Source organism: Schistocerca nitens, chromosome 1 (genome assembly GCF_023898315.1).
Source record: "Schistocerca nitens isolate TAMUIC-IGC-003100 chromosome 1, iqSchNite1.1, whole genome shotgun sequence".
NCBI classification, from domain to species: Eukaryota; Metazoa; Arthropoda; class Insecta; order Orthoptera; family Acrididae; genus Schistocerca; species Schistocerca nitens.
The window spans coordinates 829,129,955-829,156,415 of NC_064614.1; the positions used below are offsets into that span (position 1 = coordinate 829,129,955).

The 26,461-nt window shown below is 40.4% G+C and overlaps 1 protein-coding gene across 2 annotated transcripts in view; it reads left to right on the forward strand.

Annotated features, from left to right (window-relative positions):
• Nucleotides 1–26,461, forward strand: part of LOC126262869 (erythroid differentiation-related factor 1) — a 244,620-nt gene that overhangs the window by 148,321 nt on the left and 69,838 nt on the right. The window lies entirely within an intron of this gene.

Consider the following 26,461-nt stretch of genomic DNA (forward strand, 5'->3'; position numbering starts at 1 on the left):
TGTGGAAAGATGTGTAACGAAGTGAGTATTGTCGTGAATGTAGGATGAGTTACGAACAGTAATTTGGAGGTGCTGGTCAATGAAGGAAGAGGTTAGTTCTATGAGATCATTATACTGAGCCATAATGGGGCAACTAGTAGCTAAAAGGTCAGATTAGCCGTGGGGCGAGGGGGAGGGGGTGGGGGGGCAGGGCGGGAGTTGTGCCACTAGTATGAGGAGGGAGATGGACACAAGTGTCAAGTTTTGGGATGGACGTAAGGCCTTGAGGAGCTGCCAGATGTCATTTTTGACTTAGGGGATGGTAAGGGTCTATTAATGGCTGGCAGTTCAAATGTATGGTGATTGACAGAACCCCTTAGGAAAATGGCAGCAAGGGGCAGGAAAGGACACAGGTGCACTCAGTGCATACACCTGGTGGCCTCATTCAACATGTTGAAGATGCTATTCCAGTAGCCATTGTGGGGTCAGAGTGCAACCAAGTGCAGATTGCGGTGCACGTTGAAACAAATGATGCGAGTCGTCTGGGCTCCAAGGTCATATTTGGGTCATTCCAGTGGCTGATAGAGAAGGTTGAGAATACCCCCCTTGTACAAGCAGTTTCAATGAAGCTCACAATATGCAGCATTATCTCCAGAACTGATTGTGGCCCTTTGGTTCTGAGTCAAGTGGAAAGACTGAACCAGAGTTGAGGGTTTTGTACGAGTTAGGCTGTGACTTCCTGGACTTTCATCATAGGCTTGAGAACTTCAGGGCACCCTAAATGGGTCAGGTGTGCACTACACATCAGAGGCTGCTACTCAGGTAGCTCACTCCGTGTAAGGTGCATGCAAGTATTTTTTAGATTAGGCAACTCTCCACCCAGTCCAGATAATGATAGCTGTGGGGAACCCAAAAGTGTCAGTGTAAGATCAAATAAATTTCTCCCACAAGTGAGATTATTAAAATCCTAATGCTTAACTGCCAAAGCATTGACAACATAGTGCTAGAATTTTAAATGCTCCTGAAAAGCAGTGAAGCTCACATAATATTAGACACAGAAAGCTGCTTGAACCTGAAATAGTTGTGAGATTTTTGGGGAAAATTTAAGTGTATAGCAAAAGGATAGGCAAATGTGAACTGAAGGTGGTGTATTCATCACAGTAGACAAGAAACTGTAATCAACTGAGATAGAAATTGAAGCTGCATGTGAGATTTTTTAGGCAAAACTCTGTATCAGAGGTGGGCATCAAATGATAATTGGATCCTTCTATCACCCCCAGACTCTTCTTCCAGTATAACTGAAAACTTAAGACAAAACATCATTTCACTTGTGCGTAAGATCCCCAATCATACTATAATCATCGGTGGATACTTTAATCATCCAGCAATTAATTGGGATAATTAAAATTTTGCTAGTGGTGGGCATGATAAGACATCCTGTGAAACTTTACTCAATGCCTTCTCTGCAAACTTTGTAGAAAAGATAGGGAGGAACCTCACTCATGATGGAAATGTATTGCATCTAATGGCAACAAATAGACCTGATCTCTTTGAGAATGTCCACATTGAAACTGCTATCAGTGACCATTCACAGTTGTGGCAACAGTGACTGGCAAAGTCCAGGCAGAAAGATATATATGTTCAGTAAACTAGATAAAAAATCTGTAATTTCTTATATCAGTGAGGAACTTGAAACTTTCAACACAGGTCAGGAGCATGCAGAGGAAGTCTGGCTGAAGTTTAAAAGAATAGTTGACCACACACTGGATAGATATGAACCCAGTAGAACAGTTCATAACGGGAGGGAACCTCCATGGTATACAGTCATTATAAAGAAACTTCAAAAGAAATAGTGATTGCTGCTTAATAGGTGTAAAACAAAGAATAAGGCTATAGATAGAAAGATGAATGACATGCGTTTGGCTGTCAAGAGAGCAGTGCATGATGCCTTCAGTGACTACCTTAGTGGAATAGTGTCAAATGATCTTCCAAAAAATCCAAAGAAATTCTGGTCATATGTAAAGGCTGTTAGTGGCACCAAAGCTAGTGTCCAGTTCTTAGCAAAAGAAACAGGACCTGAAATTGTGGGTGGCAAAGCAAAAGGTGAAATGCTTAACTCCATTTTCAAATGATCCTTTATAAAATAAAACCAAGGAGAATTGCCGCAGTTTAATCCTTGCACCACTGAAAAGATGAATTAAATAAATATTAGTGTCAGTGGTGTTGAGAAGCAGCTGAAACCGTTAAAATTGAACAAAAGCTCCAGGGCTCGATGGAAAACCAGTCAGAATCTATAGTGAATTTGCGACTGAGTTAGCCCTTCTTCTGATTGTAATCTATTGTAGATCCAGTGAACAAAAACTGTACCAAGTTCTTGGAAAAAGACACAGTTCACACCCACCTACAAGAAGGATAGTAGAAGTGATCCACAAAACCAATAAAACTGCCTCAAATACCCTTGACATCAATTTGCTGTACAATCTTAGAACATATTCTGAGCTCAAATATAATGAGGTATCTTGAACACAATAACCTCCTCAATACGAAGTTGCATGGATTCCAAAAACATCGATCAAGTGAAGCCCAATTTTCACTTTTCTCACATGAAATACTGAAAGCTTTGGAGCAAGGCATTGAGGTTGATGAAGTATTTCTTGATTTCTGAAAAGCATTTGACTCAGTACCACATCTATGCTTATTGTCAAAAGTACAGTAATATGGGGTATCAAGTGAAATTTGTGACTGGATCGAAGACTTGTTTGTAGGGAGGGTACAGCATGTTTATCTTGGCTGGAGAGTCATCATAAGATACAGAGGTATCTTCGGGTGTGCCCCAGGGAAGTGTGTTGGGACCTTTGCTGTTCATATTGTATCTTAATGACCATGCAGATGATATTAATAGTAACGTTTTGGCAACTACTTTAAGTGATCGGAAATGTAAAATTATGCACTTCACAAAACGAAAAAACATAGCATCCTATAACTATAATATCACTAAGTCACTGTTGGTATTGGCCAACTCATACAAATACTTGGGTGTTACACTATGTAGGTGTGTGAAATGGAATGATCACATATGCTCATTCATGAGTAAAGCAGGTGGTAGACTTTGGTTTATTGGTAGAATACTGGGAGAGTATAATTAATCTACAAAGGAGGCTTCTTATAAATCACTCATGTGACAGGTTCTAGAATATTGCTAAAGTGTGTTAGGCTAGTACCAAATAGAACTAATAGGGATGTTGAATGTATGCAGAGAAGGGCAGGACAAATGGTGACAGGTTTGTTTGATCCATGGGAGGGTGTCACAGAAATACTGAAGGAATTGTACTGGATCACTCTTGAAGATAGACATAAACTGTCCTGAGAAAGTGTGTTAACAGAGTTTCTAGAACTGGCTTTAAATGCTGATTCTAGGAATGTACTATGATCCACTATGTATTGCTCACATGGGGATTGTGAGGATAAGATTAGAATAATTACTGCATGCACAGAGGCTTTCAAACAACATTCCGTACATGAATGGAGTGGTAAGAAACCCTAATAACTGGTACAGTGGGTGTTACCCTTCGCCATGCACATCACCGTAGTTTCCAGAGTATAGATGTACATGTAGATGCAGATGTAGATGTAGCATCATGTTCATAAGATTTATATGCAGAGGTGTCAGAAAGTTAGTGTAGGTCCTGTGCCACATAGTCACTACAATTCATGACCACTGCGGTGTAGCCTTTATCTGCAGGAAGGATGGTAATGTCTGGATTGGTTTTCCATAGCAGTGATGTTGAACTCACTGGGGAGGGATTTAGGAAAGGAAGGTGAGGCCAGCATAAAAGTGTGGTATTTCTGAAAGATTACCAGAGGACAACTGGATGGAAGTGGAGGAGGATCATGGTTGGAGGAAGGTTGGAAGTGCTTCAGTCTAAGTTCTTTGTGGGGATTTTCATGGCTATTGTCAGTGGGATGTGTAGCAAAGGAATGTTGCCACTGCAGAGAATGAGTAAAGAAATAAGGTCATTTACAAGGCCAGTATGGTTGAACTTAGTTACAACTAAGGGGGTATCAGGAGCCATGTGTTTCATGGAGGTTGGAGGAAGCTTTTGGGGATGTGGAAGTTGGCAAGGAATTCGGTGATCTATCATGAGGAAAGGTGAGGGCGTTGGATCAGAATGTCGGGCTTTTTTAGGCTACAGGCCTTCCAAGAGGATGTCTAGCAGCTCCTCAAGACCTTAGGTTCCTCCAAATGTCTGGCACTTTAACCCATCTACCTCTTCATATCAGAAACCCATGCGCTTCTAACTTTTACCAACTCGCCAAGCTCCTCAAATCTGACACTACATTTCTCCCTAGCGGCTCTCCCATGGTCCTATTCCAGAAGTTCAAGAGGATATTTAGCAGGTCCTCAAGACCTTACATTCTCCTGAATGTCTGGCAATTCAACCAAACTCCCTCCTCATACCAGAAATCCGGTGCACTCCTAACTTTTGTCTACTCCTTAAGCGCCTCAAATCTGACCCTGCATTTCTCCCTAGTGGCTGTCCCATTGTAGTTGGATCCAATGCTCCCACAGAATGAACCTGTTCCTTTGTTAACCAACACCTCCAAACTATTGTCCACAACATACCATCCGATATTGAAGATGCCAAACCCACCACATCTTTCCTAATCCTGCCAGCCAACTACATCGTGACTCACAAGTATTTCTTTTTTTCAGGGCAAATCTAGAAACAAATTCATGGTACTTTCATGGGTACTCACATGGCACCATCTTATGTCAACTGATTTGTGAACCATCTGGAGGAATCTTTCTTATCCACTTCACACTTGTAACCACTGTCTGGTTCAGAATCATTGATGACATTTTTATGATCTGAACTCATAGCAGGGACAACCTTTGCACTGTCCTCCATAACCTCGACACCTTCTCCCAAATTTGCTTCAACTGGTCCTTCACATCTCAGTGAGCTATGTTCTCAGATGCTTATGTCCTCCTCATGATGGCTCCGTGAATACCTCTGTTCGTATCAAGTGCACCAAACATAAACAGTACCTCCACTTGACAGCTGTCACCTCTTCCATGTCACCCTTGGATGGCGCATTTGCCATGGAAAACAAGAATTTTCCAAATAAACCGATAACCTTACCAGAGCCTTTATTGACAGAGAAAATCATATCCTGCTCATTCATAAACAGCTCTCCCATGCCATCTTCTCCTCTGACACCAGTAAACCTGTTAACCAGCCACTGACAAGCATTCCTCTGATTGATTAGTATCACCCTGGTCTTGAAGAGCTCAACCACATTTTCGATAGGGCTTTGACTGACTACATCTCATCGTGCCCTGCGATGAGGGGTATCTTACCCAAAATCCTACCCATATCACCCAAATAATGTTCTGCTGCCCATCCAAGCCACAAGATATCCCTGTCCATACTCCCAATCCTTCTCCTAACTCTGGAGCCCATGGGTCATTCCCTTGCAGTTGACCCAGTTGCGCGACCTGTCCCATACAGCACGCACCATCTCCTGCTGCTGTCCAGTCACAGACATATCCCACCCAATAAATGGCAGGGTCATATGTGAAAGCAGCCATGTTATATGTCAGCTATACTGCAATTATTGCACAGCATTCTTTGTGTGCATGACTAGTAACCAACTGTCTACTTGCATGAATAGCCACTGCCAACTTGGCAAACTCGACTCTGCCATTGCCAAACATGCTGCACATCACAACACAAATGACTTCAACAGCTACTTCACTATGTAAGCCATTTTGATACTCACTCACAGCTCTAGTTTCTTTGAACTATGCAGTTGCAGACTGTCTATCCACCATATCCTGTGCCTTCACAATCTTCTAGGTCTTAAACCTCCACTAACTTGTTTCTCACTGCCTCCCGTTATCTTTTCCCTTCTGTCTTCTGTCCACACCACTCAGTCACTACCCATATTGTGTACTGCATTCTCTTGCACTCTCCTCCCTCCCCCTTCCATCTCCCCCTTCCTCTCTCTCTCTCTCTCTCTCTCTCTCTCTCTCTCTCTGTGTGTGTGTGTGTGTGTGTGTGTGTGTGTGTGTGTACATACCACCCCTCACCCTTCCTTTCCTCTTTCTTCCACCTTTCACCCTTTCTCTCTTCACTTCCTGTCTCCCTCTTCCTCTTCAGCTTCCTATTTATTTAGGATTCTTGCTATTTTAAACTAAATGCTAAATGTTGCCAGCAAGGAAGAAAACCTAAAGATATTGCTGGCATATTCTCTTCTTTATCCACTTCCTGTTTCTTGTTTGTAACTGAAATGCCCTGTTAATCTGCCAGATAGAATATCCATTTCTCCTAAACATTGTCTTTAGGTGAGTGAGCTCTTTAGGCAAATTGTCTAGCTCTCTGTGTGAGCTCTGTACGAGTTTGCAGCAGATGGTGACAATTTGACACTTGCAAATACAGATCAGTATGAGTGAGCTTACAATAAACTGAATGCCGCAGTCTTCGATTGCTCACTTGGTGATGACCAGCAAGTGCCCAGTTGGAATATCATGGGATGTATTGAACGACGACTGAATGGCTGCAAGCTGAAAGTTGTTTGAACATTCAGTTCGCCAAGAAAATCTTAAAAGTTTACATCAGATGTTTTTTACATGGAGGCAATGGTCTCACATATCCAAAGTTTTGACAGGCTATGTGGTAAGAGAGCAAACCTTTTTAAGTTCTTTGACCATTTTATTGAAATCTAGGGACCAAGGCATGATATCAAACTTTGCCAGTGTGATACTACAAGGGGTGTTCGGTAAGTAATGAAGTATATTTTTTTCCTGAAAGCAGGTTGGTTTTATTCAGGATTCCAATACATTATATTTCTCCCCACTGTTTTTACTACAAAACCCTATTTTTCAATACAATCTCCAATCAGTGCGACAGCCTTATGCCACCTCACTGGAATGATCTGTATGCCCACACAGTACCACTCTACTGGTGGATGCCAGAGCCAATGTCTTGCTGCATCAATAATCTCCTCATCATCCATGTACTACTTCCCAGCTCGGCCGGAGTAGCCTAGCATTTCTAGGCGCTACAGTCAGAACCGTGCGACCGCTACAGTCGCAGGTTCGAATCCTGCCTCAGGCATGGATGTGTGTGATGTCCTTAGGTTAGTTGGGTTTAAGTAGTTCTAAGTTCTAGGGGACTGATGACCTCAGAAGTTAAGTCCCATAGTGCTCAGAGCCATTTGAACCATTTTGAACTATTTCCCTAGAGTTCACCCTTCATTGGGCCAAACAAATATAAGTCAGGAGGTGTGAGGTCCAGGGTGTAGAGTGGATGAAGAACAGTCTGATAAAGTTTTGTGAGCTGCTGTCAGGTGCACAGACTTGAAAGAGGCCTTGCAGAGTCATGAAGAAGTTGTTTGATTGCATTTTTGTGGCAATGAACATGCTGAAGTCGTTTCTTCTATTTCTGAGGGAAGCATAATACACTTCCTCTTTGATCATTGCATCAAACAGAATAACTCCTTCCAAGCCCCAGAAGATTGTCACCATGACTCTACCTGCCGAGGGTGCTGCTTTGAACTTTTTCTTCGGAGGAGAGGTGGTGGTGTGCCACTCCATGGATTGCCACTTTGTTTCTAGTTCTAAGTGATGAACACATGTTTCATCACCTGTGATGATGTTTGACAAAAAATTGTCGCAGTCAGTTTCGTAATGCGCAAGCACTTCCACACAAATGGTCATTCATTGCTCTTTATGGTCTTCTGTTAGGCGGTGAGGAACCCAGTGGAAACATACTTTTGAGTACCCCTGACTGGTGGATGAGAGTGTTGGCACTACCAACAGAGATGCCCAGGTGTGCAGTGAGGTGTTTGATTGTGATCCGTCAGTCACCCTGAATGAGAGTGTCTGCACATTCCAAAATTGTAACAGTCACAGCTGTGTGTGACCAGCCGGCACACAGTAGACTGGACAGGTTTGTGTGGCCTTCTTGCGTTGATGACCATCGTCTCAATTGACAACTCACCATTTTTTGTTCACCTTCAGATCTCTGTAGACATTCTACAAGTGCCTATGAATATCTGTGATTCTCTGGTCCTCACCTCCCCTGCCCCCCCCCCCCAAATAAATAAATAAATAAATAAATGAAATCCTCAGTGACAGTCTCCTCTTGGAGCCATTTTGAAGGCTACATATAATGTCACATGTAACAGAACTTCATGAAACTTTAGGGGCTGAAGCAGGAATATTCCATGATGTCCCACAGCAAATTCTGCATTTTTTAATCAAAATTGGCCAAGAGAAAAAGTATTGTGTTACTTGTTGAATGCTCACATATTAATTGCTGGTGCATGGAAGATTACTGACAAGGCTAGTCATACTATTGTCAAAAAGAAGATTTACTTCGCAAGATGAAGACTAGATGCCATTTCAGAAGAATTGTGTCAGTTACATTCATAGTTTACAACACTTATTTCTCCTGTATCATGAGACTGGGTTGATGGAGTGACTGGCAAAGTTTGATTGGATGCAAGTTTTTGACAGATGTCAAAATTTGATTGTATGTTGCCACAGCAGTTGTTGTCACAAGAGGTAACTACACAACGCTCCGTTGTCAACTTTGCAGAGAATAATTCCAATGATGCAGTGCTTTCTGTATTAGGCAAGGGACTTAATTTTGCACCCACACCTAGAGCACTGCCTTTAACCCTCCAGCAGGCGCGTCAACTTTCATGACGCCACTAGTCGCGATGTATCTCGTGGATACATGTGACGATTTTTGTGGTTTTTTGTTTGTTTACAGGTTCTTTTTCTTTTGTTTTTGTTTTAAATTGCAGTTACCTTTATTGTTACAGATTTTACAAGTACAGAAGTGAACATCAGGCTCATTACACTTTCAAATTAAGAGAAATATTTGACATTTTGTAATGGAGAAGTACATGAAATTCTTTTAAAAATTGATTTTAGTATAGATACAAATAAATTATTGAACTAATCAAAGCATGTCTCTTTTTACTTATTGCCTTCTATAGAAAGACATTGTTCACAAATTCTTTTTGTGTGCTTTTGTAAACAAAGATGTGTACCGCATTTTTCACATGTATACTTGCTGAGACAAGTCTTTTTTGTCTCCCTGTAACATGACTGGTACCTTTTTCTTTTCTTGTTTTCTGATTCCAAGGATTGTTCAGCGTTTTCTTGCTCTTTTCCTTTAGGTTTGTACTTTACTAGCATTGAACTTATATCATATAGAGTCATAATAAGAGCTCTTCTTTTGGGATGATCTTGCAGTAGAGTCAGAGCCAAAGTTTTGAGGTACTCGCACCGATTTGAGTATTTATTCTTGTTGCCCAAGAAAATTACTCTTGAGTTGATGCCTGCAATGTTCAACAGGTGGAAAAAAATCACCATACGCCATCTTCTTGTTGACCTAGCTACATTGTAGGTTGCACAGAGTTTGTCAACTACATCAACTCCAGATTTGGTGTCAGTATAGTGTAGAATAATTGCTGGTTTTTTCTCTAAACCTTCCAAAACCTCACTTGACGATACATGCATACTCGAAAGGAGGACTACAGTTTTCCCTTTTTTCAGGACATACGACACAAGGGTTTCATTCTTGCTGTAGCCAAATACGCTATCATATTGCTGTCTACTTTTTGGTGTTACGAAATTTGATGGCAGTTCCTTCTTGTTTTTTCGAATTGTGCCTACAAACGACAGTCTCCTTTTATGCAGTTCTCTTACTAACTCCAAACTAGTGAACCAGTTATCTGCTGTAATGTTTCTACCCATCCCATATATTGGTTCGGCACGTCTCAGAACTACTTCTTTGGCGGAGTTGTTATTCTGAAAGGGTCCTTCTGGTTGTAATCCACAATATATTTCCATGTTGTAAGTATAATAAAGCTTGGCATCACATAGGCAGAAAATTTTGATGCCATATTTAGATGGTTTGGAGGGATGAACAGGTGAAATCCACAGCGGCATCGAAATGCTGGTAGCTGCTCATCAACTGTGACGTTCTGACCGAGGGAGTAATGTGTCTTGCAGTTATTCAAACACATGGTGAACATTTCCCTCACAGCTGCTAATTTGTCTGTCTTGCGACGTTCTTGTCTTGTGGCTCCATCATCAAAACGAATACATCTTATTAGGAACAGGAAACGTTTTTCGGACATAGTCATTCTAAAAATATTCAGACCAAGGTCATCTGCTGTCCAGAAGTCGTGACATTCTGTCGCCCACCACGGAACACACCAGCAAGGTATAACAAGCCAAGAAAGGCTTTTATTTCGATTGCGTCTGTGTCCTTGCAGTCACTCTCGGGAGCAAAGTTTCCTTTTAGATCAGCTATACGCCTGTTAGTGTTGACCACAATTAGATCTAGGATATCATTACTGATGAATAGGCTCCAGCAGTCAATTTCAGTTACCATTTTCTTTGCATCTCCATCTACCCCAGGCAGTTTGGTTAGTATATTATGAGGCCGTGTCTGTGTTGCTTTCCAAGGCACTTTCCTCCATTTAGTTCCATCCTTACCTAAAATTAAAAAAAAATAGTACATTACATCATTATGAGATATTGTTATTATTACATCTGAAAGCATATTTATTGTCTTTTCTACTCACCAAAATAACAATGCTCATCAGTTTCCTGCACTTCATTATTTTCGTCTATCAAATTCATGATCTGCGTCTGAGTCTACAGATCGTGTTTCGAGTATATCTCCGGTTTCTGAATCAGTTTCTGCAAGATCATCTTCACCTTCAATGGATACCTCATCGCCGAGAAGAAGGCGATGTACTTCTTCCAAATCCTTAGGATTTTCTAGATCATATCGTTTACTCATTTTGAAAGAAAGTACACGTAGCTACAACGAAACTTTGCTTCATTTAGAAGACAACAACGCAACTGCCGACTTGCGTGTGCTGCAAACAATGCAACAGCTGCAGTCATTAGCGGCGACAAAGCGTTACCCAAGTAGGCGCGCTGTATGTGAGAGATACAGGCAGTACACGTTCCCACACCTGACTCATTTATGACCTTGTCAGTATCGGTATAAGACTGAAATTCCTGTGAAGCAATAAGAAAGGTATGACACAAGATGTCGTGGGCCAGCAAACCATTACCACTGTTCATTGCGGTAATATTAGAGAAAAAGTAGGTCATGTATCTCACAGATACATGCGCGACTGTCGGAGGGTTAATAAATGTTGTGAGTGGTGTTGAAAAGCCACAAGACACCTTCTTTTGGGTGCTGCAGAAGAACTAAGAAGGAGAACTTACTGTATTGTTTTTTAAAGTTTCTCCTCAGTGTAGTAACTTGATCTCTGCAGAAAAGACTGCTCTACAAAATCTTCAAGAGGACTTTGATGTAGTGGTACTGAATGCTGACAAAGGTAACATAATCGTTTTTTCTTCACCTCTTAGTGGAAATAATGATCAGATGTATGATCTACTAAGTGATTCTATCTATACACCTACAGGAAGATTGATTACAACTCTACAGGATGTGCGCTGCGGAAAACTTCTGCACTCCTAAGTTCCTCCTCCTTAGCTCAAGAGATCATCAAGAGGTTAAGACAACATGATTGTATGCCAACAGTTCTGTGTGGAATTCCAAAAATTTATAAAGAAAGTGTTAGATTACGTCCAATAGTGAGTAACATAGGAGCTCCATCATATGATTACCGAAACATCTTGCTTCTTTGCATGGACCAGCTGTAAATCAGCTGGCTTTTATCAATAGATGGGGACTCTCTGTGTAAGCAGTTCAGACTGTTTACTTAGCTTCAGAGTGGTGTACTTTTTACAAAGGTTCCTCTGGCAGATTCTTTGGCTCTATTGGGCCGTAAGTTTCAGTGGACATTACTGTTTCACCACATTCTTTCCTCAACCTATTTTATGTTCAGTCGAGAATATTTTGAACAGACTAACTCACCTTGGGCAGCCCTCTGTCTACCTTGGTGGTCAAACGGAGAATTTTGAGGAGAGAGTGTTTGAAACAACTGCCCTTAAACCAGCTTTATTTTGCTGGTATGTGGGTGACACTTACATAGTGTGATCTCGAGGAAAAGATAAATTAATGGAATTTCTTCTTCATCTCAACTCCATTCATTCGATTCACTGTGGAGATAGAGAAGGATGGTTGTCTGCAGTTCTTGGATGTCTTGGTCAGATGGAAGAATGATGGTTCTATGGGGCATTCAGTTTATTGTAAGTCAGCTCATACTGATTGGTATTTGCAAATCTCAAGTTGTCATCACCTTACGTAAACTATGAGCATGCTTAAAACACTCGTACACAGTGCTCACACAGTTTCAGATCTAGATAGTGTGCCTATAGAGTTCGTCCACCTAAATACAGTGTTCTGGAGAAATGGAAGTTCTGCCTAGCAGACCACAAGCCACATTCAGTTCAAACTAAGAAACAGGAAGTGGATAAAGAGGAGAACATGCTGGCAAAATCCTTAGTGTTATTTCTTGTTATGGGCAGCGCTTTATTTAAAATAGCAAGAATCGTGCGTAAATTTCAGGTGAAAGTGGTTTTCCATCCACCATCTAAAATTGCAGACCTTCTGAGGTCAATGAACGGTGACTGTTTATTGCAGAAGGCCAGAATTTACAAAATTCACTGCCAATGTGCTACATGTGACATAGGTCAGACTGCAGGCACTGTTAAAGGACACTGTGCTGAACATCTAGGTTGCATGTGTCTTTTGCAACAAAGCTAGTCCCATATTGCTGAACTCTGTATTTCATTGTGAGAAAACATTGATTCTGACCACAACAACATCTTTTTGGGTCTTCATTATTAAAGAATCCATGGAAATATGCCTGATGCAAAATCTGATGAACCATGATAGCGGCTACCAGTTGGACAGTGTGTGGAACCCCCAGCTACCAGTTGGACAGTGTGTGGAACCCCATCAGCTCCACGATTTGCTCTAATCGAAGACAATAGAGTGCATCAGTGGCTGCAGTTAGCTGTAAGGCAGAGGATAGCTGAGTACCACGGCTATACCAGCAAGGGTGCTCACCGGGAAGTATTGTACACCTATCAGCTTGAATTTGACACATGCACAGAATACTCACAGCATGCTGTAATGTTGTGGAAGGGAGGACGCATTCGTAAGTCTTTGATGGCTCACCAAAGGATGACTGGCAGGTGCCCCATTTGTGAAATATGGGATGTATTGAACGACGACCAGCTGCAAATCCGAAATTTGTTTGAACAGAGTCAATGTGGCACTGGTTACACTGTAATGTTGGTGCTTGGAAAATGTGCACCACAGTTGACATGGTTGTTTCGCATTTAGCCTGCAATACAGCAGGGCTTGAAGTGTTGATGGTCGCCAAGGATGTTGCATTTTAGTATGAATACTTCATCGACAACATTTATAATATACACACGAGAACACGAATAACTCATGTTAATAGAATCAGCAGTACATTGCAGCTCAATTTTCATAGCACCCTCATTACTCTTCAGTCTGGCATCTCTCTTTGTGTATATAATTTTGTTAATTTCATTATTATATTTTGATGTTATCTTCGGCCATTGTAACTGTATATTCTGCTAAAATATTGTAAAACAAAGTAGTCTGGTATTGTTGACATTTTAGAGTAGTACTTACTAAAGTGGTTTGCATAATGTTCTACTTTTCTTAATGTTGGTATCACTCTTTCCAATAACGTAAGGCACTCATGTGCCTTAATTCATGTGATACCAATGAGTAATGATATTAATACTTTCTTCTTCATGAAATGAGCATGGGAACAGTATCATTTGTCACATCTTGTAAGGAATTATAATGTTTGTGGCTATCGATGCCTAATTGATATCGGTCATTCACTTCATTTTTTGTACAAACTAACAATAAAATAGTTATGGAATTACATATTTATCTTTATACCATCAGTGAGTATATTAGACTTGTTTCCTCGTATCCAAACATTGCTCACTCATGCTGGGAGTACCTCAGGAATCATGTTATCTTAAATTTTCATAAATATTTGATCTATCTTGGCTTTAGTTGCATGCTAGAAAAATATTGTTGTCAGATTCTGATTCTGCCCAAGTGATTCTCATGGCCCCTGGCACTGCAGCTATCACTTTGCAGTTTCTGGCTTGCTGTAAGTGATGTGACTGGCAAGTGGTGAAATTCTGCAGCAGCAGGTATTCCGTTCCATGTGGGTTGCTACATCTGTCTTATGTGCCATAGCAGTGTGTGGTGTTATTGTGCAGATGGTGTCCTGCAAACATTCCACTAGTATCAATCCAGCCACATTTTTTGTCCTTATGGGGGGGGGGGGGGGGCTGTACTTGCAATCATCAGCATTGTTGTTGTTGTTGTGGTCTTCAGTCCTGAGACTGGTTTGATGCAGCTCTCCATGCTACTCTATCCTGTGCAAGCTTCTTCATCTCCCAGTACCTACTGCAACCTACATCCTTCTGAATCTGCTTAGTGTATTCATCTCTTGGACTCCCTCTACGATTTTTACCCTTCACGCTGCCCTCCAATGCTAAATTTGTGATCCCTTGATGCCTCAAAACATGTCCTACCAACCGATCCCTTCTTCTAGTCAAGTTGTGCCACAAACTTTTCTTCTCCCCAATCCTATTCAATACCTCCTCATTAGTTATGTGATCTACCCACCTTATCTTCAGCATTCTTCTGTAGCACCACATTTCAAAAGCTTCTATTCTCTTCTTGTCCAAACTGGTTATCGTCCATGTTTCACTTCCATACATGGCTACACTCCATACAAATACTTTCAGAAATGACTTCCTGACACTTAAATCTATACTCGATGTTAACAAATTTCTCTTCTTCAGAAACGCTTTCCTTGCCATTGCCAGTCTACATTTTATATCCTCTCTACTTCGACCATCATCAGTTATTTTACTCCCTAAATAGCAAAACTCCTTTACTACTTTAAGTGTCTCATTTCCTAATCTAATCCCCTCAGCATCACCCGATTTAATTTGACTACATTCCATTATCCTCGTTTTGCTTTTGTTGATGTTCATCTTATATCCTCCTTTCAAGACACTGTCCATTCCGTTCAACTGCTCTTCCAGGTCCTTTGCTGTCTCTGACAGAATTACAATGTCATCGGTGAACATCAAAGTTTTTATTTCTTCTCCATGGATTTTAATTCCTACTTCAAATTTTTCTTTTGTTTCCTTACTGCTTGCTCACTATACTGATTGAATAACATCGGGGATAGGCTACAACCCTGTCTCACTCCCTTCTCAACCACTGCTTCCCTTTCATGCCCCACGACTCTTATAACTGTCATGTGGTTTCTGTACAAATTGTAAATAGCCTTTCACTCCCTGTCTTTCACCCCTGCCACCTTCAGAATTTGAAAGAGAATATTCCAGTCACAGTCTACAAATGCTAGAAACGTAGGTTTGCCTTTCCTTAATCTGTTTTCTAAGATAAGCTGTAGGGTCAGTATTGCCTCACGTGTTCCAACATCTCTATGGAATTCAAACTGATCTTCTCCGAGGTCAGCTTCTACCAGTTTTTCCATTCGTCTGTAAAGAATTCGTGTTAGTATTTTGCAGCTGTGACTTATTAAACTGATAGTTCGGTAATTTTCACATCTGTCAACACCTGCTTTCTTTGGGATTGGAATTATTATATTCTTCTTGAAGTCTGTGGGTATTTCGCCTGTCTCATACATCTTGCTCACCAGATGGTAGAGTTTTGTCATGACTGGTTCTCCCAAGGCCATCAGTAGTTCTAATGGAATATTGTCTACTCCCGGGGCCTTGTTTCGACTCAGGTCTTTCAGTGCTCTGTCAAACTCTTCACGCAGTATCGTATCTCCCATTTCATCTTCATCTACATCCTCTTCCATTTCCATAATATTGTCCTCAAGTACATCGCCCTTGTATAAACCCTCTATATACTCCTTCCACCTTTCTGCCTTCCCTTCTTTTCTTAGAACTGGGTTGCCATCTGAGCTCTTGATATTCATACAAGTGGTTCTCCTTTCTCCAAAGGTCTCTTTAATTTTCCTGTAGGCAGTATCTATCTTACGCCTAGTGAGACAAGCCTCTACATCCTTACATTTGTCCTCTAGCCATCCCTGCTTAACCATTTTGCACTTCCTGTCGATCTCATTTTTGAGTCGTTTGTATTCCTTTTTGCCTGCTTCATTTACTGCATTTTTATATTTTCTCCTTTCATCAATTAAATGCATCAGCATACATGGGAAAAATCATCTTAAAACATCCAATAACTCAGCAATGAAGCAAATTTTTGAACATTTTTGCTCCTGTTTATTGTACAACAGTTGGCGTAAGGAAACAGGACATATGGCAATACTAAGTTGACAATATCTGGACTTCGAATTTTCATATTGCTGTGGGAAGAAAAACTGGTTTTTTTACAAGTAAAACCCAATCACAAGATGACAAACAACAGACACAAAATTTAATTCCAACTTTCTCTGCTTCATAAAAGGTTTGCTTAACATGTTTAAACCATTGAAGTAAGAAGTACTTGTCTACTGCATTACTATTAAAATAAGTACACTAGTATCAGTTGCAAGGGAGCAGTCATGATAAGTACATCATTTTGAGTGCAGTATGCATTTAAAATACTTAAAAATATTGTGAGAATTACCACAAGATATTTAAAAGGACAACTATGGTAAAAATAAGGAATCTTGACATCAGGAGATATTGGAAGTGAAATAAGAATTGGGAAGAACATAACATATTAAGATTTGATTAATATTGTCCTCCTTGAATATGGTATGCAAGCCCTCACATTGAAGCTATCAATACATTATGTGTCTGATTAGTTACACACCTTTATGGTCACATGCAGAACTGTAGCAAATATCGGTGTGCTATCACATCAGCCTGAAGGTCATCAGGTTGCATCAAAAAGTACACTGGTATATCAACAACAACTCAGTTTACTTTGGAACATCTTTTCAGGCAGATCTAGCAGTACGGAATGGTCATTGTGATTGCTTACAATAAAAAATGCAGAATCATTTAATATTTTAAAAAATAGAATCTCCTCTACACGTTCGTGGTTTAGAGGGAAATAGTGAGGTGGAAATCACTGTTGATTACCTGATAAAGGCCCGGTCTGTGACAGAACCACAGTATAATATAATTAAAATGAAACTGGAGCAATTCTTGTTGTTTTGTTAGTTATCCAATAAATATCATTGGGACCTGCACACTACTAAGCAAGCATAATCTGATTTTAAATTACGCTATATAAAGTTTCTGTGTGTAGTATGTATTACTGAATGTTTCTAAATTACTTACATAACCCTCATAAAATCACAGTTATTTCTCTGCCTTTCCAAAATGAGCAATACTATGTTAGCCTTCCATCATTATAAAACTCTCACTCATCCATTGTCCCATATTAAATGCATTCCATGCATTGTTATATTTACAATACAGAATTGATGCCTTTGTTGAGTTCAATAGTAACCCATCTCTAGGACAAATTTGTCAACAAAGTTATTTTTTCAAAAAAATATCCCGGTACTTTTTTAGATCTGACCTCACAGAAACATTCGCAAAGAGGTTAAATTATCTGATGTGGGCCTTGGGTCATATACATCTAAGCTGATTTTGAACTAATCTGTTAGAAAGACAGTGTATGAACAAATCTTTAAGCTCATTCTATCTTGAACTTTGACAAAAATACTATATTTTAAAAATTTCCTTACACACAGAAAACAATTCTTCCTCCATGAATTATATCTTGGCTTTGTAGTCCGCAAAGTGAGTACCTTTGTTGATGAACAACAGTTCTATTTAATTTCTGCATGTGATAGTGGTGTTCATCTTTATGCCAGCTGCTTCCAAATATTTTCATTTCTCTTTAGTATTGAGCTGCATTCATATGCAATAAATGTGTGATAATGTGAAAGTCTTATACCAGCTGTGCATCAAAGTTAGACTTGCACCCATCTAGGCCCACAAAGTCTCATGTCATTTATTTTGTATACTGCGCAAATATCAAAGTAGTTGGGAAATGTGATACAAAGTTCCATGTCATAAAATAAAGTAATCTCAGATCTTTAGTGTTTACTGGGGTAACTTCACAATGTCCTAACGCATGTTTCATGGTAATGTATACCAATAAAATATCATGAGTTTCCAGCCTTTTCAAGTGGTTTAAAACCATGGCCATTGTCAAGTGCTGATTATTATGTAGGTGCTGCTGTCATGCGTGTACAGCTACACTACTGTGTGTGATCTCCCTATTGACTAGTCCAGAGTCACATAAAGTAATGTTTTGGTTGCAAGGCTGCAGCACCCGTTTCAGCCTTCTGATGGCCAGGTCCCAAGCTGTGCCGAACGGAAGACCACCACATTTGTTGAGGCTGATGTCAGAAATTTTTATTTTGATCGCATCTTTTGTATGGTATTCCAGAACCCATGTGCCATTTTAATAATAGATGTTTTGTCGAGTGCAATTTGAAGTTTGTAGTCCAGAGCATGTTCTGTTACTGCTGGTATCTCAGGTTACCAAAGGTGGTAGTATGGGGACAAGTTTTGCATCTATGCACTGTGAGGATATTGTGTAGGTTTGGTGACTGGAGGGGTGAGGATGACATTCCACAGTTCAAAGCACAACAAGGGGTAGTCAAAGTCCTGGTGGAGAATGTGAGTCAGTTGCTCTAGTCCTGGTTGGTACTTACTCCTTTGTGGGCAGACAGTGGGCATGTGGGAGGTGTAGGTGTTGGGAGATCAAGTCACAGGAGATCTGCTCCTGTACAAGGTTGGGAGGGTAATTTTGTCTGTGAAACCCTCACTGGGACTGTTGGTATACTTGAGAAGTACTGCTCATCACTACAGATGCTGTGACCACTATACGGAAGGGATTTCTTGGCATGAAATGGGTGGCAACTATTGAAGTAGAAGTATTGTTGGTGGCTGGTAGTTTGATATGGGCAGAGGTACTGATGTAGTCATTCTTGAGGTGTAGGTAAGCATTGAGGAAGATGACTTGTTTGGTTGAGGAAGACCAGGTGAAGCAAATGGGGGAGGTGTTGAGGCTCTGGAGGAATGTGGATAGGGTAGCTTCACCATTGGTCCAGATCATGAAGATGTCATCAATGAATCTGAACCAGGTGATGCATTTGGCAGTCTGCATGATCTGATAGGATTCTTCTAGTTGGCCCAAAAATAGGTTGGCATAGTATGGTGTCCTGTGGATGCTCCTTACTGTACCATGGATTTGTTGTAAAGTTATTGTAAGTAAGGAAAAGTAATTGTGGCTGGGCATATAGTTGGTCATGGTGAGCATGAAGGAGGCTGAAGGTTTGGAGTCTGTCGGGCATTGGGGAAGCACTCAGTAGTGGCAAGACCATGGTCATTTGGTACGTTAAGGTAGAGAGAGATGGATAGTGATGACTAGGACACTGAATGGTAAAGGAACAGGAAATGCAGCAGATTGGTGGAGGAAATCATTGGTGTCTTTTTATGTTGGAGGGTAGGTTATGGGCAATAGGCTGAAGGTGTTGCTCCACAAGGGCAGAGATACTCTGGGCAGGGGGGCAGGAGGGTACAGTAACCGGACACAATGGGATGGCCTGGGTAGTCGGGATTATTGACTTTAGGGAGCATGTAGAAGGTAGGAATGCAGGGTGTGGTAGGGGTAAGGGGAGAGATGGACTCTGGGGTGGGGTTCTGGGATGGGCCTAAGGATTTGAGCAGAGACTGGAGGTTGTGCTGGCTTTCTGGAATGGGATCACCGTGGCAGGATTTGTTGGTGGATGAATCTGAAAGCTGGTGTAAACCATCCACCAGGTAATCCAGTCCAGACCACAGTGGTGCTGCTTTTGCCTGCAGCTAGGATTATAAGGTCAGGGTCAGTTTTTATGTGGTCGCTTATTGTTCTTTCTTTAGATCTAAGGATAGTTTCTATTTTGAGGGATCTGGGGGAAGGTGGTGAAGCAGGGTTTGACATTAAGAAATTCTGGAATGTTAACAGGGAGTGATTTAGAGTTCGTGGGGATGGATCATGACTGGATAGAGGAATAAGTCAGGCAGGGTTCAATATTGGTTTTGGTTGAGTCTGATTGGTAGGGTGTGAAAAAGTGATCCCACTGTAGGGAGTGGGAGGAGGAGAAGGGGTCTTTAGCAAGTTCTGCATGGTTGAATTTTGGAGTGGCGAAAGTATTGATATTTCTGTGCTACTAAGGCATTTGAAGGAAATGTTCATGACTGTGTTTTGGTTTAGGTTCTGGATTCTGTTTGATGGTGGGAGGGAGTTTCTGTGGGTGTAGTAAATGTAGTATGTCTGCAAGGCAAGGCTGGTGGCCATGAGGGTATGTGGGCAAGGTTAGGATGCTCTTTCAGAGATGGTGGATATGGGATCCCATGACAGGAGTAGGTGGTGAACAGGTTGGAGTGTTTTTTGGGGTGCTGTTGTGCATGCTGTTGTATTTACTGGAGGGCAGGGGTGTCAGTGTGAGAGATGGAATGAAAAGAATTTGGGACTGTAGAGGAGGAGAATTTTTGTGGATGAAAAGGAAGTATTGCGAGGAGGTTTGGGTCTGATTTACATGGCTTTACATGACTATTTTGCTAAAGGCTGTGGACTTTTAGAGTTAGAACAGACGGAGGTCACTGTGGAAGGATGGGTTACTGCCTGAGATGCGTAATTTGATGATCAGGCCATTTGGGCAGACTGGGTTGTGGCAAGGAATAGAGAAACTTATCTGTATTGTCTCAGATGGAAGGAGCAGGGATCCGTAGTGGGGGATAAAAATAAGTAAAAATATGTAAACTGCATAAAAATACACATGAAGAACTTGTATAAATATGTAAAATACACAAAATTATATGGGAAAAATCACAAAAAAGACAGAGCCATGAAGTATGGGGAAAAAAGCTGAAACTAGAAGTAGTAGGACTGATAGTGAAAGGCAAAACTGAACTGACATCGCTGTGGAAACACAATGAGAGCAAAGAGAAAAACAAGTAAAAAGACAGAATGGCGGTTGCAGGGCTCAAGGTGCATAAGGTTGAGGCTTAACAAGTTCGTGTGGCACAGGAAGGTACGGAAATGACATGCAAAAATATGCTAGAATGAGGGAGGAATTATTCTCAATTTTTAGCTCTAGCTGTGTGTTGTGCATGGATGAGACAGTAGATACAATGTATGCAGTTTGAAAGGTGACTGGTAAAACAGAGGAAAGAAGAGAAAGAAAAGGACAGAAAAGGAGTAAAGTTGACAAAAAGAATATATTGCTATCACCATATAGAGGAGATGTTGAGGCCTCCTTCTGAAGTGTAAAACACCCACACACTCTCTCTCTCTCTCTCTCTCTCACACACACACACACACACACACACACACACACACACACACACACTCGCTCACTTACTCACTCACAAGCACAACTCGCACACATAATATCACTGCCTCTGGCCTGCTTTGGCCAGACTGCAGACTGTGACTGCACTTGAGGAGGCGGGACGGGGTGATGAAGGGGAGGTATAGCAGGGTAAGGTTGGGGGAGGGTGTAGTGCTGCTTATGGCAGCATGGTGGGCCAAGGGTGAGATGCTAGGTGCAGTTGGAAGATTTGGGGTGGGAGGACAAGAGGAGCAGAAAAGTATAGAAGGGGAAGAAGACTAGTAGGTGCAGTGATGGAATAGTTGAAGGACAGGTACTATCGAGGGAAGAGACCAGGGAGATTCGTATTAAAAAGTAATTAGTGATGCTGTCTTGTGTCATATTGTTTATACCTGTCAGTTTTTCTTTGTGTTGAAAAGTAGTTACTGGTTAAAGCAATTCAGACATCAGACAGTGTACACATTATATAATGAAGATATTTTCATATACTTTAATATCATCTAAGGATATACTGAAATATTCTTATGAAGATGTAAAGAGATGTTATTACTGTTTTTGTGACGTGTATAGCAGAGGGACTGAGGAAATGACTATAGTTACAGTGCTCCAATATTTTAAACTTTGATACGGGGAACAGCCAACATTCTTGACAGCTTTATGACATGCATTCAGTGATATTATTTCCACTCCCCAAGGATTGCAGTCTTCATCTCAGCAGTAGTGATGGGACAGATTAATGTACCCAGAAAGAAATTTTCACTCGCAGCAGAGTGTGAGCTGATATGAAACTTCCTGACAGATCAAACTGTGTGCCGGACCGAGACTCGAACTGAGGACCTTTGCCATTTGTGGGCAAGTGCTCTACCAACTGAGCTACCCAAGCATGACTCAGGCTGTGGCGAAGCCATGTCTCCGCATTGTCCTCTCTTCCAGGAGTGCTAATTCTGCGAGGTTCGCAGGAGAGCTTCTGTGCAATTTGGAAGGTAGGAGACGAGGTACTGGCAGAATTGAAGCTGTGAGGACGGGTTCTGGGTCGTGCTTGGGTAGCTCAGTTGGTAGAGCACTTGCCCACGAAAGGCAAAGGTCCCAAGTTTGAGTCTCGGTCTGGCACAGAGTTTTGATCTGTCAGGAAGTTTCAGATTAATGTAGCTGTAGTACATCTTTCATACAAATTCCATTGTTTTATAGAAATCCAGTGTGGCAATACTCCTGGCCCAGTAATTAGTGGTAATTTCACATTGTTAGCGCATTGTCCACTAACTGTGCTTGAAGGCAACAATTATTGACATCCATAAAAAAGGAAGTGTTTCTTCCCTAGGTGTTTAACCACAAAAGAAGAGTTGAGAATTGCTTGGTGGTTTGTAGATCCCCTATTGCTGACATCTGCACACACATCACTCCCACAATATCAGGTTATTTCTTACACAAGTGGCATAAACATTAAATATTTTCTCTCCTAAATACAATGATGCTGTATAGTGCCATGTTGGTGACCCCTTTGCAGAAGTCTAAACTCAGATATTAAAAGGTTTTGACAATTGTAACTGTACCTGTTGCATTTCTTGCATCTATCTTGAAGCAATGTGATTTTGTTACCCTGTAGAGTCAACAATATTCCTCTTCATGTGGGTGTTAGAATGATTTTGCATTGCTTGAATACTGTTAATGCCTTTGATTTGTAGCTGTTGGATAACTGCAAACTCCTAGGCAATTGAAGTACTAATAAATTCTGATTTTTTTTTTTATGTATTTAAATTTATTTATTTCCTGAATTTTGTGTTGCACCTGATAACAAGTAAGCTGTAAATGTTCTCAGAAAATGTGTAGAATTTTTTACTAACAAATAAGTTAGTATACCCCAATCAAAAATCCACTTGTGTGGTGTTGTGAACAGGTTTCAGCATCTTTATTTATTTATTTATTTATTTAATAGCCAAATGTACCTAATTGAAATGTCGATAGATACATACAGTTAGATGTTCAGTAATATGCAAATTATTCACAGTAACCTGCAAACATTAGGAACACACAAAGGTTCAGTGATTTAATATTATGATTATAAAATCAAGATGGACATGTTCATAGTATTACCAACTATTATACAGATGGCTGAATTGAATTGAATTGAATTGAATTGAATTGAATTTGATCCTGTAAGATTACATTGTGTACAGTAAATGTACATGTAATATAGGACATGTCAAAGTATTAACATTCTTTATCACTTATTTTTCTACACCTTTAGCTTACATTTTTACATCACTGATAATGAGTAACAATATATACAAATTTAATGGCATAAGTATTCTGCAACACTGTAAAACTCTTTTTCAATGAGATAGTCTTTAAGTTTCTTTGGAAAGTCATTATGAAGTACACTATCTTGCAGGTTTTTGGGCAGACTTCTAAGTAGTCTGATACCAGAGTACTGGGGTCCTTTTTCTAGCATTGCCAGTCAGTGGGGTATGCCCCGTACTTCATTCTTCCTTCTTGTATTGTGGGTGTGTACACTAGCATTTGTAATCCAGTCCTCACTACCTTTTGTGATGTACATTATTGTTTTGTATAGATACAACGATGAAAAAGTTAAGATACCTAAATTCTTGAAACAGTTTCTGTACGTTTCAGAGGTATTTCTTCTTAAAATGGTCCTAATTGCTTTTTTTTGTAATGTGAACACTCGTTTTGTCTCTTGTTTGTTTGAGTTTCCCCACACAGTCGCTCCATACTGTAAGTATGGTTCGAAAAGTCCATGATACACTGTACACAGAAGGTTCTTGTCTGAATACTGTGATAGCTGCATCATTAAGAATATGACAGAGCTCAGTTTCTTACAGACATTATTAATATGTTTTTTCCATTTCCATGTACTTTAAACGCACAATTGTTTTGCACCTCATGCTATTTCCAGATGGAAATGTCTGATGCAATAGGCTGGTTGGATTGATAATGTAGGGCTATCCAGAATGTAACAGATGTTTTGAAATAAAAAGTTAATAATATGGAAAAACTAAATTTTATTACACACTTTTTAAAGGTACACTCTCAAGCTATTTTTCTACATAATAGCCATTCAGATTGAGGCACTTACAGTATCACGGAACAAGTTTTTCAATACTGCCGCCTGCGATTGAAACTGCTGATTTCGATCAGTATGCTGTTTGGCATCAGTATAAAAGTGCTGTGTAGTGAGCTGTGTCTTCATTGCTGGAAAGAGGTGGTTGTTGCTTGGAGCCAAATCTGGGCTTTGTGGCCGGTGATTAAACGTCTCCTGTCCAAAACCCCATATGAGCTCTCAGGTGCGATTGGCCATTTATGGACATGCGTTGTGAAAAAAAAAAAAAAAAAAAAAAAAAAAACTTTTGCGCTAAGTTTTCCCCAACACTTGTTTTGTATCTCCCGCCTTAATTTGTTAGTGTTTGACAATATGTGTCCAAGTTAATAGTTGTACCACGTCTGAGGAAATCAATGGGAATCACTCCCTTAGAGTCCCAAAACACAGTAGCCACATCTTTCTCAACAGCATTCCATTTGCAAATGCTTCCTTTGTTTCTTGAAGGAGTTTGTGTATCCCCATTCCACCAACTGGCTTTTTGTTTCACAGTTGACATGCTTCATCCAAGTATTGTATCCAGTTACGATACAATTGATAACTCTGTTACCATTTCTCCCGTAATCTTATAGGAAGGTCAGTGCTGCAGCCAATCTCTATTAAAATTTTGGGAACCCACTTTATCAAAAAACTTGTGGTAACCAAACTACTCTGTCATAATTTAATGCACCAAATTCAGGGTGATTTGGGGTACATGTTGCGAAAGTTCCATAATCATGAAATAACAATTTTCACCAATTTTATCTTTAATTTTTGTCTCCATTTCATCAGTCACAAGGCTAGGCCTGTCACTGTGATCCTCATCGTGAACATTCGTATGGCCATTTTCAAAGTCGATGCAGCATTGCCTCTTGTTTTTACTGGTTATTCCTTTTACATACACATCACAAAGGTCACGATAAATGGCAATTGGTTTGCAGATTTTTTGACGAAGAAACTTAATCACAGAACACAATTCACAAGTGGCGGGATTTTCTATTGCAGCACACTTTTTTTACACGTCACAAAAAGTAAAGCAGCAGAGACACACAGGCGATATGCTTCCACCGCTGGATGTTTACCAAGTGTAGGAATGTTATGGTACTAAGATGGTGGCTGTAGCCCTGCATATCAACACGATAGACCAAAACGTCTATTACTTTCTGGATAACCATCGTATTTTAGCACACTCGCCAATCTGTTCTGAGCAAACTTCTTTTCTCAAAGTCTGCATTTACTGCTGGAAGTTAAAGACTACAAGTCCAACTCTTGAAATAAAAGTTGGGCAAGGCAGCCCCAGACAAAATAGAATAAACTGCCGACCAGCAGGTACCGTTAGTGTGGCATGATGATTATCGTTGTCCCGGCTTGCAGATGTGCTGCGTCCATCCATCTCGTGACACATGTGCATAAATGAAACATACATCCGAACAGTAGATTATTTAATACATTACGAAAATAAACTTTGGTAATCATCATTTGTTGCTTAAAAAAATGCTAATGCAACACATCTCTTCATCAAAATGGTATGTTACTCTACAAGGAGGGGTTTGAGGAGTCGGGATGGCCTATTTTGTCAATTGTTTTGGTTGAATCAATCAATTAATCAGTCAGCCAACCAAAAATTGAAACTGCAATGAAAGGAATTTTAATTCAGTCGTGATTGATTAACTTTGTGCTGGTTTTCATTTAATTTCCTAAACTGTTTGTGATGTGTGGCTGCATACTTATACTGTTTGATTTACTATAGGTATTTTTTTACTGTCGTCATCATCAGTGTGTATTCTTTTGTGGAAGAGACCTGCGATGCTGGCAGACAATGAAGCAATTCCTGATATGATACTGAAAGAGACAAACTGCTTTAACTCTCATTTTTCAGATTGCAATTTCTGCTTTATTTGGCCAGAGTGTTTGTTTCTGTTAGCACATTACTTGCAAAATCTGTAGTAATGCTTTACCATGAAGAGCCATCAACAGAACTCTAAAAATGAATGAAATTTCACTAGCGTTCTGGTGTGTATGTATGTATGTATGTGTGTGTGTGTGGGG